The sequence below is a fragment of the Macaca nemestrina genome, chromosome 6 (genome assembly GCF_043159975.1).
Source record: "Macaca nemestrina isolate mMacNem1 chromosome 6, mMacNem.hap1, whole genome shotgun sequence".
NCBI classification, from domain to species: domain Eukaryota; kingdom Metazoa; phylum Chordata; class Mammalia; order Primates; family Cercopithecidae; genus Macaca; species Macaca nemestrina.
In genome coordinates, this window is record NC_092130.1 from 25,824,582 (window position 1) to 25,843,428 (window position 18,847).

At 39.3% G+C, this 18,847-nt stretch overlaps 1 pseudogene; it reads left to right on the plus strand.

Annotated features, from left to right (window-relative positions):
* Positions 1 to 3,123: 3,123 nt before the first annotated feature.
* Positions 3,124 to 18,847, plus strand: part of LOC105482623 (corepressor interacting with RBPJ 1 pseudogene) — a 29,636-nt pseudogene continuing 13,912 nt past the window's right edge.

Sequence of the window (18,847 nt, forward strand, 5' to 3'; positions counted from 1 at the left end):
AGTATTTAGGAAGTATTTGAGGATACTTAAGACCTGTATGGAAAAAAATTGAAACCTCAAATAAAAAATAGAGAATATAATCAAAATGAGAAAGACATACTGTATTCTTGGGAGGAATAAGTCGATATCACAAAAAATTAATTTTCTCCAAATTAATATATATATTCAATTTAATCACATTCAAAATTGAATAGTTTTTTTTTTTTCTGGGAAGCTGATACACTTACTGCTAAATGTTTGTGGATGAATAAAGATCTACAAGATAGAGTAAAGGGAAGGGGAGGTACCTGCCCTACCAGATGCTAAGGCATATTACAAAGCCATGGAAATAGTGATATTGGCACCAGGTCAGATGAATCAGTGGAACACGAGATCAATGGAACAGAATAAAGAGTTCAGAGATAGTTCCATGTGGAAACTTAATATATGTAATGATGTTACCCCAGATCATTGGGGAAGGATAATCATTCTTCCTCCCCCAGTGATCTGGGGTAAAGTCTTTGTATTTAGTAGTAGATTCTGTTGTAAAAACTGGCTCCTAAGTGAGGAAAATTAAACTGGATTTCTATTTGACACCATATTCAAAAGTGAACTTCAAATAGAGTGAAACCCTAAGAGTAAAAGGTAATACTATAAAATTAATAGAAGAAAATGTAGCGTATATTTGGGATCTAGAGGGCTTCCAGCTTTTGGTAAAGATTAAGAGTAGCTTGTATCGGGCTGATTCTCCTGTCAATAACATTATAGACTTTTAACAGAATATAATAAATGACTATTTGAAGACACTGGAGAATGACTAAAGCAGGCAGAAACTGTATGTATATAATTGTAGAAAGAAGAAAAAGCGTACTGAGTGAGATCTACTTTTATCTGGCTTTTACCCTGAGGTCGCTCACCATTTGAGTGGTCTATGGGGTGGAGCTCATGCAGAAAGTGGCAGCCTTATTGGGCTTGTAGAGTCAGAAGAGTGCAGGGTTGCGAGAGCAGCTGGAACTTGAGGGGGGAAATCACAGAATAAGCCACAGAAAAGAGAATCCGAAAATACATACAAAAATTTCCTTCTAATTTATAGCCAACCCTTGAACTGGTCACATGCAGGGTAAGATTCCAAAAAACTCCTGGGAAAACAACAGCTGGAAGGCTGAAAGAGCTGAGCAGAAATTTTAGCAGCTGCTCTGCCCTGGGAATATAGAGTTTGCAGTTAAAATTCTGCCAAATTGGAGAGACTTGGCAAACACTCCTGGCTTTTGATTGACACCCCAGAAGGGGTGTCAGACCTTAGGAGTTGAGATCATGTCCCAGGACTAAGGGTTGCAGCAATCTGAGTCTCTGCTAGAATGAAACTCAACACTTTTCAATCTGAGGGCCTCGGCAAATTCAATGCACAAAGAAAAAAACAAGAAGATGCTCATAGTTACTCAACATGTTTTAATCCATGAGACTTAGTGAACTAAAAGCATAAAGAAAAATCAACAAGTCTGGGCATGGTGGCTCACGCCTGTAATCCTAGCACTTTGGGAGGCTGAGGCAGGTGGATGGCTTGAGCCCAGGAGTTTGAGACCAGCCTGGGCAACTTGGTGAAACCCCATCTCTACAAAAATAATAATAATAATAATAAAAAAATAGCAAGATGCATCATAATTATCAAAGATAAGGAGAAAATCTTAAAATCAGCCATGGGGAAAAAAGCCACATTATATATAGGGGATGATAATGATAATGATAAGAATATTGGTTGAGTTGACTTTTCATGAGGAACAATTGAGGCCAGAAGACAATGGAACAATATGCTCCATTTGCTGGAAAAAAAAAAAAAAAAAAAAAAGTCAAGCTAGAAGTCTATGTTGACCATAAACATCTTTTTTATTTTTTGAGTCTTCCTCTGTTGCTTGAGTCTTCCTCTGTTGCCCAGGCTGGAGTGCAGTGGCATGATCTCAGCTGACTGCAACCTACGTCTCCCAGGTTCAAGCAATTCTCCTGCCTTAGCCTCCCTAGTAGCTGAGATTACAGTCGCACGCCACCACACCTGGTTAATTTTTTTTTGTATTTAGTAGAGATGGGGTTTTGCCATGTTGTTCAGGCTGGTCTCGAACCCCTGACCTCAGACGATCCACCCTCCTTGGCCTCCCAAAGTGTTAGGATTACAGGCGTGAGCCACTATGCCCAGCCCGACCATAAACATCTTTATAAAATTAAGGTGAAATATAAGCATCTTCAAATAAGCAAGTACTGTTAGAATTTATCTCCAGCAGACCTACACCATAAGAAATTCTAAGGAAGTTTTTCAGGCTTAAGGGAAAATTCAGACCAGATGAAAAATCACACATATAGGATGAAATGATGACTGTTAGAAATGGTAAACATGTAAGTTAACATTAAAATTATTATTTTTCTTTTCTTAAATTATTTAAAATTCATTTAATAATTTTAAAGCAAAAATAATGACAGCTTATTGTGGGATTTATAATATATGTAGAAGGAAGCTATATAATAGTAAAGAAGAGAAGAGGGAGTATGAATGTAACTAAGATAAGATTCTTACCTTATATGTGAAGTGGAATAATACCAATTTTAAGAGTGTGGGCCGGGCATGGTGGCTCATGACTGTAATCCCAGAACTTTGGGAGGCCGAGGCAGGAGGATGACCTGAGGTCAGGAGTTCAAGACCAGCCTGGCCAACATCGTGAAACCCCATCTCTACAAAAATACAAAAATTAGCCAGGCCTGATGGCAGGTGCCTGTAATCCCAGCTACTCAAGAGGCTGAGGCGGGAGAATCGCTTGAACCCAGGAGATGGAGGTTGCAGTGAGCCGAGATCACGCCACTGCACTCCAACCTGGTGACAGAGCGAGACTCCATCTAAAGAAAAAAAAGAGTGTTATAAGTTATGGATGTAATTCCTAGAGCCATCATTTTAAAAATATACAGTGGTGGCAGTTCCGGTTAGGAGGTTGAGTTTGTTTATGTTGCTTACAGATTTAGCTGCTGCTTTCCCCAGCTCCAGCTCCAAGATGAGAAAATCCTTCACCAACTTCATGTGCAAGAAGGACTTTCATCCTGCCTCCAAATCCAACATCAAAAAACTATGGATGGCAAAACAGAAAATATATGATAAGAAGAAACAAGAAGAATTAATGCAGCGATTTCTTATAGAACAAGAATCATATGGTAATAGATTGCTTATGGGAGATGAGCATGTAAAGAATGGCCTTAATTTCATGTATGAAGCCCCATCAGGAGCTAAAAAAGAAAACAAAGAGAAAGAAGAAACAGAAGGAGAGACTGAATACAAATTTGAATGACAGAAAGGAGCCACACGAGAAAAATATGCCAAAGATGACATGAACATCAGAGATCAGCCCTTGGGTATTCAGGTTCGAAATGTGTAGTGCATTAAATGTCACCAATGGGGTCATGTCAACACAGATCAAGAATGTCCTTTGTTTGGTCTTTCTGAAATCAATGCAAGTTCCGTTCTTGCTGATGGTTCAGGGCCATCGATGCATCCCTTGGAGCTAATAGCGAAGATGAGAAACAGTGGGTTTGCATTGAAAGGAAATATACTGGGGAGAAACTTGACGGCAAATGATCGATCCATCACAAGAGTATGTTGCAAGTGAGGGTGAAGAAGATCCAGAAGTTGAATGCTTAAAGTCACTAACAACTAAACAAAAACAGAAACTTCTTAGGAAATTAGATCGACTGGAGAAGAAAAAAAAAGAAAAAAGAAAAAAGAAAGTTTCAGAAGAGCAGAAGTAAACACAAAAAACATAAATCCTTTTCCTCTTTCTCGTCTTCCTCCTCCTCCTCCTCTTCCTCTACTAAGACTTCAGAAAGCAGTAGTGAGAGTGAGAATGACAATAAAGAAAAAAAATAGGAAGAAAAGAAAAGCAAGCGTTCAGGGCATATCACACAGTGATTCTGAAGAGAAGGACCTGTGTAAGAAGAGAAAACTTCATGAAGAACTTTCTGGCAGTCACCATAACCAGGAAAAAGCCAAGGAAAAGCTCAGGTTCTTAAAACACGAGAGTTCTAGGGAGAATAGCAAATGGAGCCATTCCGATTCTGACAAAAAGTCCGCAAGCCATAATTATAGCCCAGAGAAGAGAGGCTCTGAAAGAAATGAGGGGAGGTCAAGACCAGCCTGGCCAATGTGGATGGCAGAACAGCCTGTAATCCCAGCACTTTGGGAGGCCGAGGCGGGCGGATCACGAGGTCAGGAGATCGAGACCATCCTGGCTAACACAGTGAAACCCCGTCTCTAGTAAAAACATAAAACATTAGCTGGGTGTGGTGGCGGGTGCCTGTAGTCCCAGCTACTCGGGAGACCGACGTAGGAGAATGGCGGGAACACAGGAGGCAGAGCTTGCAGTGAACCAAGATCGCACCACTGCACTCCAGCCTGGGGGACAGAGTGAGACTTCGTCTCAATAAAAAACAAAAAACAAAAAACAAACAAAAAAAGACTAATTTTAATTACTCACTCTGTAAACTGTCGATTCAAGTACAAAACTACATGAGTACCGTAAGAATGAATTTTGCAAATATTTATAAGTAAGCTACTTTGGGGCTGTAGAAATATCTTCTGTTGGTAACTGTTTCTTGTACCCTATACCAGATAAAAACCACATATAACTCTGTGACATTTTCTTTGTTCTGAAACATCATTAAAAGAATGACAATAAAAATATATATACATACATGTATATACCTAGTGTCATATAGCTAAAAAGTCATTAGAGTAAACTAGATGGGGTTCTAAAAAAGTACTTAATTAGACAAAGAAAGCGGGAAAAAGAGAACAAAGAACAGAGGGACAAAATGGAAACTGACAACATAGTATACTTAAGACCTAACCCCAAACTTTTGCTTTGAGAGGGAGTTTCACTTTATTGCCCAGGCTGGAATGCAGTGGTGTGGTATCAGCTCACTGCAACCTCTGTCTCCTGGGATCAAGCGGTTTTTCTGTCTCAGCCTCCCGAGTAGCTGAGATTCAGGTGCATGCCACCATACCTGGGTAAATTTTGTATTTTTAGTAGAGACAGGGTTACGCCATGTTGGCCAGGCTGGTCTTGAACTCCTGACCTCAAGTGATCCACCCACTTCGGCCTTCCAAACTGCTGGGAACGAGCATGAGCCACCATGCCTGGCCAACCCCAAACTTATTAACAGTTACATTAAATGTACAGTAAGAGGCGGAGACTTTCAAAGTGAATAAAAAGAGGCAAGACTCAAACTATATGCCGTTTATAAGATAATCACTTTATAAATATGGAGACAGGTTGAACATAAAAGGATGAAACACAATATGTCACACAAACTATGTCATAAGGAAACTAGTATGACTATATTAATATCAGATAAATTAGATTTCAACACAAAAAGTATTACCAAAAACAGTCATTTTATAGATAGAAAGTTAAAATCATGATGATATTATAATTCTCAAGGTGTACACAACTAGTAGTAAAGCTTTAAAATACATAAAACAAAAAGGGACAGAATCAAAGTGAGAAATAAGAAATCCACAAATATGTAGGTGATGTTAATATTCCCTTTTTCGTAATTGATAGAATAAGCAGACAAATCAATCAGTAAGGAAATAGAATATTTGAATACATGATCAAACAAATTGATATTTATAGAATACTATACCCAATAACTGCTGAATGTACATTTTTTTTGAAGAGCACATTAAATGTTTACTAAGATAGACTATTTGCTGAGCCGTGAAGCAAATCTCAATACGTGTCAAAGTACTGACTGAAACCTCACAAAATATGTCCTCTGATCACAACAAAATTAAATTTCTTGAGAGCAATTAAATATACGGAAAATTTCCAAAAATCAAAAATTAAGCAACATACTTCTAAATAACTTATGCTCAAGAAAGAAATCATAAGGGAAATTAGAAAACAGTGTGAACTAAACGATAAGGAAAAACAACATATTGAAATTTGTGGGATGCAGTTAAAGTTCTTAGAGGGATATTTATAGCTTAATCGTTATTTACTTCTAGCTTTAATTGCTTGCGTTAGAAAAGAAGAAAGATTTAAAATCAATTATCTAAGCTTCCAACTTAAGAAACTAGAAAAAGAAGAGCAAATTAGATATAAAGTTTGTAGATGATAGAAAACAAAGAGCAGAAATCGATGAAATAGAAAATGATAAACATGCTTGTATCAAAATATCTCATATACACCATAAATATATACACCATGTATCCACAAAAATTAAAAAAGAAAATGCACAGACACTAGGAGAAAATCAAAAGAACCAAAAATTATTTTTAAAAGATTAATAAAATTGAGTACTTAGGCTAAACTGATAGAGAAAAAAAAACACAAATTACCAACATCAGGGATGACAGACGAGGTATCCCTAGAGATCCTATAGATACTAAAATAATTAAAAAGGGACAGACCACTTTATACCACAAATTCAACTACTTAAATAAAATAGACAAACTCATGTTACCAAACCTGTATAAGAGGAAATAGAAAATTTTAATAACCCTATGTCTACTAGAGAGATCAAAATTTTAATTATAAACTTTTCCATAAGGAAAATTCTAGGCACAGATGGCATTACTGGTGAATTATATCAAATATTGAAATAAGAAATAAGTCCAGGTGCAGTGGCTTATGCCTATAATCTCAGCACTTCAGGAGGCTGAGGTGAGAGGACCACTTAAGGCCAGGAGTTCGAGACAAGTCTGGGCAACATGGTGAAACTCCCTCTCTATTAAAAATACATAAAAATTAGCCAGGCATAGTGGCATGTGTCTAGTCCCAGCTACTCAGCTGACTGAAGCGGGTGGATCACTTGAGCCTGGGAAGTCGAGGCTACAGTGAGCTGAGATTGCACCACTGTACTCCAGCCTAGGTGACAGAGTGGGACTGTGTCTCAAAATAAATAAATAAGAAATAATATTATTCATATATACATCCTTTCAGGGAGTGAAGGACAGTAGAACACTTTCAAAGTTGCTTTATGATCCAGCATAATCCTGATACCAAAAATGACAAGAATATAACAAGGGAAGGAAAAAGACAATAGACTAAGATTTCTTGTGAGACACAAAAATCCTTAACCAAAAATTGACAAGCCAAAATCAGCATTGTATTAAAAAGATAATATATCATATTTTTGCAATTGCAAATTTTGCTGCTATAAATGTGTGTGTGCAAGTGTCTTTTTCACATAATGACTTATTTTCCTCTGGGTAGATACCCAGGAGTGGGATTGCTGGATCAAATGGCAGCTCTAAATTTGTTCTTTAATGAAACTCCATACTGTTTTCCATAGTGGTTGTACTAGTTTACATTCCAACCAGCAGTGTAAAAGTTTTCTGTTTTTACCACATCTACACCAGCATCTATTATTCTTTCTTTTTAAATTATGGCCATTCTTGCAGGAGTAAGGTGGTAGCGCATTGTAGTTTTGATTTGCGTTTCCCTGATAACTAGCGATGTTGAGCATTTTTTCGTGTGTTTCTTGGCCATTTGTATATCTTCTTTTGATAATTGTCTATTCATGTCCTTAACCCATGTTTTGATGGGATTGTTTGCCTTTTTCTTGCTGCTTTGTTTGAGTTCCTTGTAGATTCTGGATATTAGTCCTTTGTTGGGTGCACAGTTGGCAGAGATTTTCTCCCACTCTGTGGGTTGTCTGCTTACCCTGATGATTATTTCTTTTGTTGTGCAGAAGCTTTTTAGTTTAATTAGGTCCCATCTATTTATCTTTGTTTTTGTTGCATTTGCTTTTGGGTTACTGGTCATGAAGTCTTTGCCTAAGCCAATGTCTCGAAGGTTTTTCCAATGTTATCTTCTAACATTTTTATGGTTTCAGGTATTAAAGTCTATGACCCATCCTGAGTTGATTTTTGTATAAGATGAGAGATGAGGATCCAGTTTCATTCTTCTACATGTGGCTTGCCAATTATCCCAGCACCATTTCTTGTTTAGGGTGTCTTTTCCCCACTTTATGTTTTTGTTGTTACCCATTATATTAGCCCATTTTTACGCTGGTGATAAAGACATACCTGAGACTGGGTAATTTATTTAAAAAAAAAAAAAGAGGTTTAATGGAATCACAGTTCCAAGTGGTTGGGGAGACCTCACAATCATGGCAGAAGGTGAAAGGCACGTCTTACATGGCAGCAGGCAAGACAGAGTGAGAGGCAAGAGAAAAGGAAAACCCCTTATAAAACCATCAGATCTTGTGAGACTTATTCACTACCACAAGAACAGTATAGGGGAAACTGCCCTCATGATTCAATTATCTCCCACCAGGGCCCTCCCATAACATGTGGGAATTCTGGGAGCTATAATTCAAGATGAGATTTGGGTGGAGACACAGCCAAACCATATCACCCATCAACCAACAAGTGGATAAAGAAAATGTATATATATACACACCATGGAATAATACTCAGCTATAAAAAGGAATGAAATAATGGCATTTGCAGCAACCTGGATGGAACTGGAGACCATTATTCTAAGTGAAGTAACTCAGGAATGGAAAACCAAACATTGTTTAGTTAAGCTATGAGGACACAAAGGCATAAGAAGGATACAATGGACTTTGGGGACTCAAGGGGAAAGGTAGGACAGGGGTGAAGGATAAAAGACTGCACATTGGATACAGTGTACACTGCTTGGGTGATGGGTGCACCAAAATCTCAGAAATCACCACTAAAGAGCTTATCCATGTAACCAAACACCACCTGCTCCCCCAAAACCTATTGAAATAAAAAATAAAATGAAATAAAATAAAATTTCTCAGCCCCCCACCCCACCAAAAAAGGATAATACATCAAAACTGAATGGGATGCATCTCAGGGCTACAAGTTTGGTTCGACATTTAAAAGGCAATAAATGGCAGGGCGCGGTGGCTCAAGCCTGTAATGCCAGCACTTTGGGAGGCCGAGACGGGCGGATCACGAGGTCAGGAGATCGAGACCATCCTGGCTAACACAGTGAAACCCCGTCTCTACTAAAAAAATACAAAAAACTAGCCGGGCGCGGTGGGTCCCAGCTACTCGGGAGGCTGAGGCAGGAGAATGGCGTAAACCCTGGAAGCGGAGCTTGCAGTGAGCTGAGATCCGGCCACTGCGCTCCAGCCCCGGCGACAAAGCGAGACGCCGTCTCAAACAAACAAACAAACAAAAAGGCAATAAATATAATTCATCGCATTAATAGAATAAAGGAGGAAAAATCATAGGATTATCTCAATAGATGAAGAAAATTTGTTTAGCAAAATTCAACATCTAATCATGATTTTTTAAAACAATAACAATTTTCAATGGAAGGGAACATCCTGAGTCTGATACAGGCATCTATAAGAAGCCTACAGCTAACATAATAATGAATATCAAAAAGCTGAACGCTGGCCGGCATAATGACTCATGCCTGTAATGCGAGCTCTTTGGGAGGCCAACACAAGAGGATCACTTGAGGCCAAGGATTCAATACCAGCCTGAGCAACATGGCAAAGCCCTGTCTCTACAAAAGAAAAATTTAAAAATCAGCTGGGTGTGGTGGTGCATGCCTGTAGTCCCAGCTACCTGGATGGCTGAGGTGGGAGGATCACTTGAGCCCATGAGTTTGAGGCTGCTGCAGTGAGCTCTCATTGTGTTACTACACCTCAGCCTGGATGACAGAGTAAGGCCCTATCTCAAAACAAAAACAAAAACAAAAACCCTAAATGCTTTCTCCTCAAAATTAAGAACAAAGTCAAGATGTTCCTTTTCACTTGTACTCAACATACTAGCGGTAATTCTAGCCATTGAAACAAGAAAAATGAATAAAAAGCATAAAGCGCCAGGCTCAGTTGCTCATACCTATTATCTCAGCACTGTGGGAGACTGAGGTGGGAGGGTTGCTTGAGCCCAGGAGTTGCAGACGAGACTGGGAAACATGGTGAGACCCTGTCTCTACAAAAAATTAGCCAAGAATGGTTGTACACACCTGTAATTCCAGCTACTTGGGAGGATAAGGTGGGGAATGGCTTGAGTCCAGGAGTTCAAGGCTGCAGTGAGCCATGTTTGCACCACTGCACCACTGCACTCCAGCCTGGTGACAGAGAGAGACTCTGTCAAAAAAAGAAAAAAAAAAAAAAAAGAAAAAAGAAAAAAAGAAAAAGAAAAAGCTTAGAAAAGAAATAAAATTATCTTTATTCATTAATTATATGCTTATGTGTGGAAAATCTTACAAAATCCACAAAAGAAATTGCCAAACTCAGGACATAGGGTCAACATTTAAAAAAAAATCAATTTTATCTATACAGTAGCACAAGTAATTTAAAAATTAAATATAAAATAATATCATTAACAATAGCTCTGCGATCCATAAAGTTCTTAGGAATACATTTATCAAAAGATGCGTAGGACCTCAGATAAAAGCACAAAGATGGGGAGAAACCAGAGCAGAAAAGCTGAAAATTCTAAAAATCAGAGCACCTCTTCTCCTCCAAAGGAACGCAGCTCCTTGCCAGCAATAGAACAAAGCTGGATGGAGAATGACTTTGACAGGTTGAGAGAAGAAAGCTTCAGATGATCAGTAATAACAAACTTCTCTGAGCTAAAGGAGGATATTCAAACCCATTGCAAAGAAGCTAAAAACCTTGAAAAAAGATTAGACGAATGGCTGAGTAGAATGAACAGTATAGAGAAGACCTTAAATGACCTGATGGAGCTGAAAACCATGGCACAAGAACTACGTGACACATGCACAAGCTTCAGTAGCCAATTTGATCAAGTGGAAGAAAGAATATCAGAGATTGAAGATCAAATGAATGAAATGAAGCAAGAAGAGAAGTTTAGAGAAAAAAGAGTAAAAAGAAACAAACAAAGCCTCCAAGAAATATGGGACTATGCGAAAAGACCAAATCTATGTCTGATTGGTGTACCTGAAAATGATGGGGAGAGTGGAACTAAGTTGGAAAACCCTCTGCAGGATATTATCCAGGAGAACTTCCCCAACCTAGCAAGGCAGGCCAACATTCAAATTCAGGAAATACAGAGAACAACACAAAGATACTCCTTGAGAAGAGCAACTCCAAGACACATAATTTTCAGATTCACCAAAGATGAAATGAAGGAAAAAATGTTAAGGGCAGCCAGAGAGAAAGGTCAGGTTTCTCTCTGAAGGGAAGCCCATCAGACTAACAGCGGATCTCTCGGAAGAAACTCTACAAGCCAGAAGAGAGTGGAGGCCAATATTCAATATTCTTAAAGAAAAGAATTTTCAACCCAGAATTTCATATCCAGCCAAACTAAGCTTCATAAGTGAAGGAGAAATAAAATCATTTACAGACAAACAAACGCTGAGATTTTTTGTCACCACCAGGCCTGCCTTACAAGAGCTCCTGAAGGAAGCACTAAACATGGAAAGGAACAACCAGTACCAGCCACTGCAAAAACATGCCAAATTATAAAGACCACTGATGCTAGGAAGAAACTGCATCAACTAACGAGCAAAATAACCAGCTAACATCTTAATGACAGGATCAAATTCACACATAACAACATTAACCTTAAATGTAAATGGATTAAATGCTCCAATTAAAAGACACAGACTGGCAAATTGGATAAAGAGTCAAGACCCATCAGTGTGCTGTATTCAGGAGACCCATCTCATGTGCAGAGACACACATAGGCTCAAAATAAAGGGATAGAGGAAGATCTACCAAGCAATGGAAAACAAAAAAGAAAGCAGGGGTTGCAATCCTAGTCTCTGATAAAACAGACTTTAAACCAACAAAGATCAAAAGAGACAAGGAAGGCCATTACATAATGATAAAGGGATCAATTCAACAAGAAGAGCTAACTATCCTAAATATATATACACCCAATATAGGAGCACCCAGATTCATAAAGCAAGCCCTTAGAGACCTACAAAGAGACTTAGACTCCCACACAATAATAATGGGAGAATTTAACACCCCGCTGTCAACATTAGACAGATCAACGAGACAGAAAGTTGACAAGGATATCCAGGAATTGAACTCAGCTTTGCACCAAGTGGACCTAACAGACATCTACAGAACTCTCCACCCCAAATCAACAGAATATGTATGAATTTCAATGAAAGGTACCAAAGGGGGAAAGAAAAGACTTTTTAACAAAGTGTCTGCAACAACTAGACATTGGTATGGAAAAAAATTCCATCTCAACCCCTACTTTACACTGTACTGAAAAATTAATTTCAGGTGGATCAAAAATCTAAATGCACAAGCAAAAACTGTAAAGTCCCCAGAAATAAACACAAGAGAATATTTTCACAACCTTGGGGGTGAATATGTTTCTTGGATAGGTCTCAATAGGCAAAATCTATGAAAATTTAATACTGATAAATTTTCAAGAGAGTGAGGAGACAAATCACAAACTTGGAGAAAACATTTGCAAAAGACATATCTGATAAAGAACTATTATACAAAATATAGAAAAAACTCTTAAAACTCAGCAATAAGAAAATGATCAACCCAATTAAAAAATGGGCAAAAGACCTGAACAGACACCTCACCAAAGAAGATGGCCGATAAGCATACGAAAAGATGCTCCACATCATATGTCATTAGAAAATTGCAAATTAAGACAACAATGAGACAGCACCATGCACTTTTACAAATGGCTCAAATCCAAAATATAATACCAACAACACTTAATGCTGGCAAGGCTATAGAGCAGCAAGAACTCTCATTCATTGCTAGTGGAAGCGATAAATGGTATAGGCACTTTGGAAGACAGTTTGGCAGTTGTTTTACAAAATTAAACATACTGTTATCACACTATCCAGCAATTGTGCTCCTTGGTATTTACCCAAATGAGTTGAAAACTTTTGTCCACATAAAAACCTGCACACAGATATTTATAACAATAGCTCTGGCTGGGCATGGTGGCTCACACCTATAATCCCAGCACTTTGGGAGGCCGAGGTGGGCAGATCACTTGAAGTCAGGAGTTCGAGACCAGCCTGACCAACATGGTGAAACGCTGTCTCTACTAAAAATACAAAAATTAGCTAGCTGTGGTGGTGCATGCCTGTAATCCCAGCTACTTGGGAGGCTGAGGCACGAGAATCACTTGAACCTGGGAGGCGGAGGTTGCAGTGAGCCGAGATCATGCTGCTGCACTCCAGCCTGGGTGACAGAGCAAGACTCCATCGAAACAAAACAAAACAAAACAAAATAAAACAAAACACAATAGCTCTAAGATCCATAAAGTGCAGCTTTATTCACCATTGCCAAAACTTGGAAGCAATCAAGATGTCCATCAATAGGTAAATGGGTAAATAAACTGTGATACATTCCAACAATGGAATGTCATTCAGTACTGAAAAGAAATGAGCTATCAAACCCTAAAGAAGGCATAAGGAAGCCTTAAGTGCATGTTTCTATGTGAAATAAGTTAACCTGAAAAACTACATAACTGTATGATTCCAACCATACGACATTCTGGAAAAGACAAAACTATGAAGACAGTAAAAAGATCAGTGGTTGCTACAGGTTGCGGGGAAGGAAGGATAAATAGGCAGAGTCCAGATTAATTTTGGGGCAGTGAAACTACTCTGTATGATACTATAATGGTGAATACATGTTATTTTTCATTTGTCAAAACCCATAGAGTATACAACACCTAATGCAACTATGAGTGAGCCCTAATGCAAACTATGGACTTTGGGCAATAATGATGTGTCAGTGGAAGTTCCTCGATTGTCATGGAAGTTCCACTGTGGTGTAGGATACTGGTAGTGGGAGAGGCTGTGTTTTTATGTGGGCAGGAGGTAAATGAGAACTCTCTGCACTTTCTGTTTGATTTTGCTGTGAACCTAAAATTCCTCTAAACGAAGCCTATTTTAAAAATTGATAAATTTTACTTTATCAAAAATATAAATGTCTGCTCATCAAGAGAGATCATTTAAGTTTGGGCATGGTGGCTTATGTCTATAATCCAGCAATTTAGGAGGCCGAGGCAGGCGGATCGCTTGAGGTCAGGAGTTCAAGACCCACCTGGTCAACCTGGTGAAACCTGGTCTCTACTAAAAATACAAAAATTAGCTGGGTGTGGTGGTGAGCATGCCTGTAATCCCAATTACTAGGGAGGCTAAGGTGGGAGGATTATTTGAACTCAGGAGGTAGAGGTTGCAGTGAGCCAAGATCACGCCACTGCACTCTAGCCTGGATGACAGAGTGAGATCTTATCTCAAAAAAAAAAAAAAAAAAAAGAGAGAGATCATTTAAAAATGAAAAGATGAGCCACAAAATAGGAGAAAGTATTGTGTAATACACATATTTGACAAAGGGCTTGCATCCAGAATATATAAAAACTCCTACAACTCAACAATAAAAGACAATCAAATTTAAAACAAAACGCGTAAAAATTTGAAGAGATAGTCTGCAAAAGAGATCTAGAAATGGCCAATAAGTGCTTGAAAAGATGTTTAACATTAGTAGACTTAAGGGAAAATCAAATTAAAGCCAATATGAGATACTCATCACATACCAGAATAGCTAAAATTTAAAACATGGAAAATATCAAGTGTTGGTGAAGAAGCGGAGCACTTGAAAGTCTCTTGTATTTCTGTTTTGAGTGTGAAAAGGTAAGAACACTTTGGAAAACACTTTGACAGTTTCTTTTGAAGGTAAAATGCTTACCAGCTGGGAGCAGTGGCTCATGCCTATATTGCCAGCACTTTGTGAGGCCAAGGTGGGAAGATCACTTGAGGCCAGGAGTTCAAGATCAGCCTAGACAACATAGCAAGACCCTGTCTCTACAAAACAAACAAACAGACAAACAAAATTAGCTGGGCATGGCAGTATGCACCTGTAGTCCCAGCTACTTGGGAGGCTGAGGCAGGAGCATTGTTTGAGCCCAGAAGGTTGAGGCTGCATTGAGCCATGATTGTGCCACTGTACTCCAGCCTGGGCAACAGACGGAGACCCCATTCTCAAAAACAAAACAAAACAGCCGGGCGTGGTGGCTCACACCTGTAAACCCAGCACTTTGGAAGGCCGAGGTGGGTGGATCACGAGGTCAGGAGTTCGAGACCAGCCTGGCCAATATGGTGAAACCCCATCTCTACTAAAAAAAAATACAAACAAAACAAAATAAAACAAAAAACAAATAAAATATACCTACCTATCCTATGATCCAAAAATTGCATTCTTAGGAGTGAAAATGAATACACACACACATACATACACTACATACTCACACACACCACACACACACACGGCTTGTATATAAATGTTTATAGTAGCTTTATTTGTAAAAGTCAAAAGCTAGAAATAGTCCTAATGTCTATGGTTAGATAAGTGAATACACAATTTCTTATTATATACTATTTAACAATTAAAATAATGAATTACTGATATATGCAATAACACAAATGAATCTGAAAAACACATTGAATGAAAGAAGCCAGTCATGAAAGTATATGTAAGATTCTATTTGTATGAAATTCTAGAATGTGAAAAACTAACTTATGGTGAAGAAAATTAGAGCAGTATTTGCCTTTTGTGGGGGATTAACTGGGAAGCGGCAAGTGGGAACTTTCTGGGGTGATGAAAATGTTGTATATCTTTACTGTGGTAGTGGTTACACGAGTGTAGATGCTTGTCCAGACTCATCCAACTATATACTTAACACTCTACCTATCCTTTTGTATTTAAATTATAACTCAATAAAAACAATGTAAAGTTAAAAACACTCAATGTAAGAAAAAACAATATGAATATACCAAAATTGATAATTTCATCAACAAAGAATAATGCAGATATAGCAAACAGATGACAGATGAAAGGAAGATAATTTGCTTTGTCAGAAGCTAACAAGAATAGAAAGGAACTCTTGAGAATTAACAAGAAAATGAACCTGAATTAAAAAATTGGCCAATGAGATGAGTTAGTAGTTTACAGTTCTTAGTCAAATTAGGTATGTGCATACATATTATCTGACCACTCATTCTTAGTCACAGATTCTGTTTTGCTTGTATTTTTAATTTTAAATTTGTATTTTTAAAAAATAATCTCAGCTTTTACTTTAGATTCGGGGGTACATGTGCAGATTTGTATATTGTGTGATGCTGAGGTTTGGGATATGATTGATCTCATCACCCAGGTAGTGAGCATAGTACCCAATAGATTTTCTTTGTGCTTCTCCCTCTCACCCCACTCTGTGTCTATTGCTGCCATCTTTATGTCCATGAGTACCCAAAGTTTAGCTCCCATTTATAAGTGAGAACATCCAGTGTTTGGTTTTCTGTTCCTGCATTAATTTGTGTAGGATTGTGGCTTCCAGCTACATCCATGTCGCTGCAAAGAACGTGATTCCATTCTTTTTTATGGCTGTGTAGCATTCCGTCCTGTATATGTACTACATCTTCTTTAGCCAATCCGTTGGTTAATTCCATGTCTTTGCTATTGTGGATAGTGCTGTGATGAACATACGAGTGCATGTATCTTATTGGTAGAATGATTCATTTTCTTTTGGATATATACCCAGTAATGGGATTGCTGGGTCAAACGGTAGTTCCAAGTTCTTTGAGAAATCTCCAAATGGTTTTCCACAGGGCATAAGCGTTCCCTTTTCTCCGCAGCCTCACCAGCATCTGTTGTTTTTCTCCAGTCATATATTCTAATGAAGTTTTCACACAGGTTCATAAAGGACATGTCCGGTTATTTCCAAGGCAGTTTTGTTTGTGGGGCCGAGTTGGGGCAATCTGGAGTCCATCAGTTAAGGAGCAGATGGTCAAGCGTGCTGGAGGCACAACATGTTGTACCAACCACAGTTAGAAAAGAGAGATTCGTACACAGTGCAATACACATGGGTGTTTAGAACATCATTCTGAGTGAAAAAACAAACAAATAAAAGCAAAACAATACAATCTGTAATACACTTTCAGGTCAATAAAAGATCATATGAAAGACAAAACAACATTCCATTTTGTCAAGGATATATACCCCCAAAATCTCTAAAATGGACTAAAATGGTTGTCTTGGATGGACAGAGAATGGCAAGGGAAATGAGGGTAAAGGAGAAGGAATCAACATAGTAAGAGCCAGACTTTGTGCAGACCAGTGGTGACCGTGTGTCATAAACTCAGGAATTAGATCAACTGCACCTGAGCACATGCCCGCTCTCTCCCTCCCACATTCTCTCTCTCTCTCTGTCATACAGACACACACACACAGACACACACACACACACAGAGTTTATTGAGGACATACTATATTCCAGGTATTGTGTGTCACACAAATTAGCTCATCCAGTTTTTTTTTTTTTTTTTTTTTTTGAGAAGGAGTCTCGCTCTGTCACCCAGGCTGGAGTGCAGTGGCCGGATCTCAGCTCATTGCAAGCTCTGCCTCCTGAGTTTATGCCATTCTCCTGCCTCAGCCTCCTGAGTAGCTGGGACTACAGGTGCCCGCCACCTCGCCTGGCTAGTTTTTTTTTTTTTTGTATTTTTTTTTAGTAGAGACGGGGTTTCACCGTGTTAGCCAGGATGGTCTCAATCTCCTGACCTCGTGATCCGCCTGTCTCCGCCTCCCGAAGTGCTGGGATTACAGGCTTGAGCCACCGCGTCTGGCTGCTCATCTAGTTTTCTGATAAAGCGGAACTGTTATCATCACACCTCCCCCCATTTTAGAGATGGGGAAACTGAGGCATGGAGAGGACAGGTAAAGTTCTGAAGGTCACGCAGCTAGTCACTTGCAGAACCAAGATTCAAACCAGGCAAGTCTGAATCCTGCACTGTTCCTGCTCACTATGTCTCCAGAGGAACTCCATGCGGCCCAAGGCCCAGGGCTGTCGACCAAGTCACATGAAGGCACCTATAAAAAAGGTAACCCGGAGTAAGCAGGTCTGTGCCTTCAGCCCAAATAAACATCCCACCAGCATTTCCTCAAATTCCAGCATCGCAGAGAGGGAACCAGGTGGGACCCCATGTGGTTTTGATAGAACATCCATTCAAGCGGAGCTTAAATATTATAGCGGCACTGTTTGCACAGTTAAATTTAAGGATCTGTCAGTTTATGATGAATTTTTATTTTTAAGGGTTTCAAGTAAGCTGTAAACATTCACTCCAGACTGAAATTCCCCCCATTTAACACCTGGGAGGGACAGGACAGGAAAGCAGGGGAGGAAAGTGGGAATGAGGGGTGAGCAGGGTGGAGGGGTGTTGGGAAGAGCCTGGGCACCAGCCTGGGGAGGGATGTACAGGGACCTCTTCCAACCAATATCTCCAGGAAGGGGTATGAAGGGCTGGTGCCCCATAATGAGGGAGGCCAACAGCTTCCCCAAAAAAAGCAGGGCCATTCTCTTTGAAACTCACATTTAGTTTCCCCTTTCCCCCTTTCCGGCAAAGTGAGACAGTAATGGGCATTTAAGAATCACAACCCCGCTGGGGGCGGTGGCTCACACCTGTAATCCCAGCACTTTGGGAGGCTGAGGCAGGCTGATCACAAGGTCAGGAGTTTGAGACCAGCTTGGCCAATACGGTGAAACCCCATCTCTACTAAAAATACAAAAATTAGCCGAGTGTGGTGGCGGACGCCTGTAGTCCCAGCTACTCGGGAGACTGAAGCAGGAGAATCGCTTGAACCCGGGAAGCGGAGGTTGTAGTGAGCCGAGATCGGGCCACTGTACTCCAGCCTGGGAGACAGAGTGAGACTCTGTCTCAAAAAAAAAAAAAAAAGAATAACAAACCCTTGAGAACTGTTTGCAGGTCTATTGCTGGAGGAAGGACGGAAGTTAGGAGACGGTATGCATGGTATGGTTGTAATTTTTAAAACGTTTACATATATGTGGAAAAGGGGCTGACACTGTACAGAACTTTGCATTTTTTGA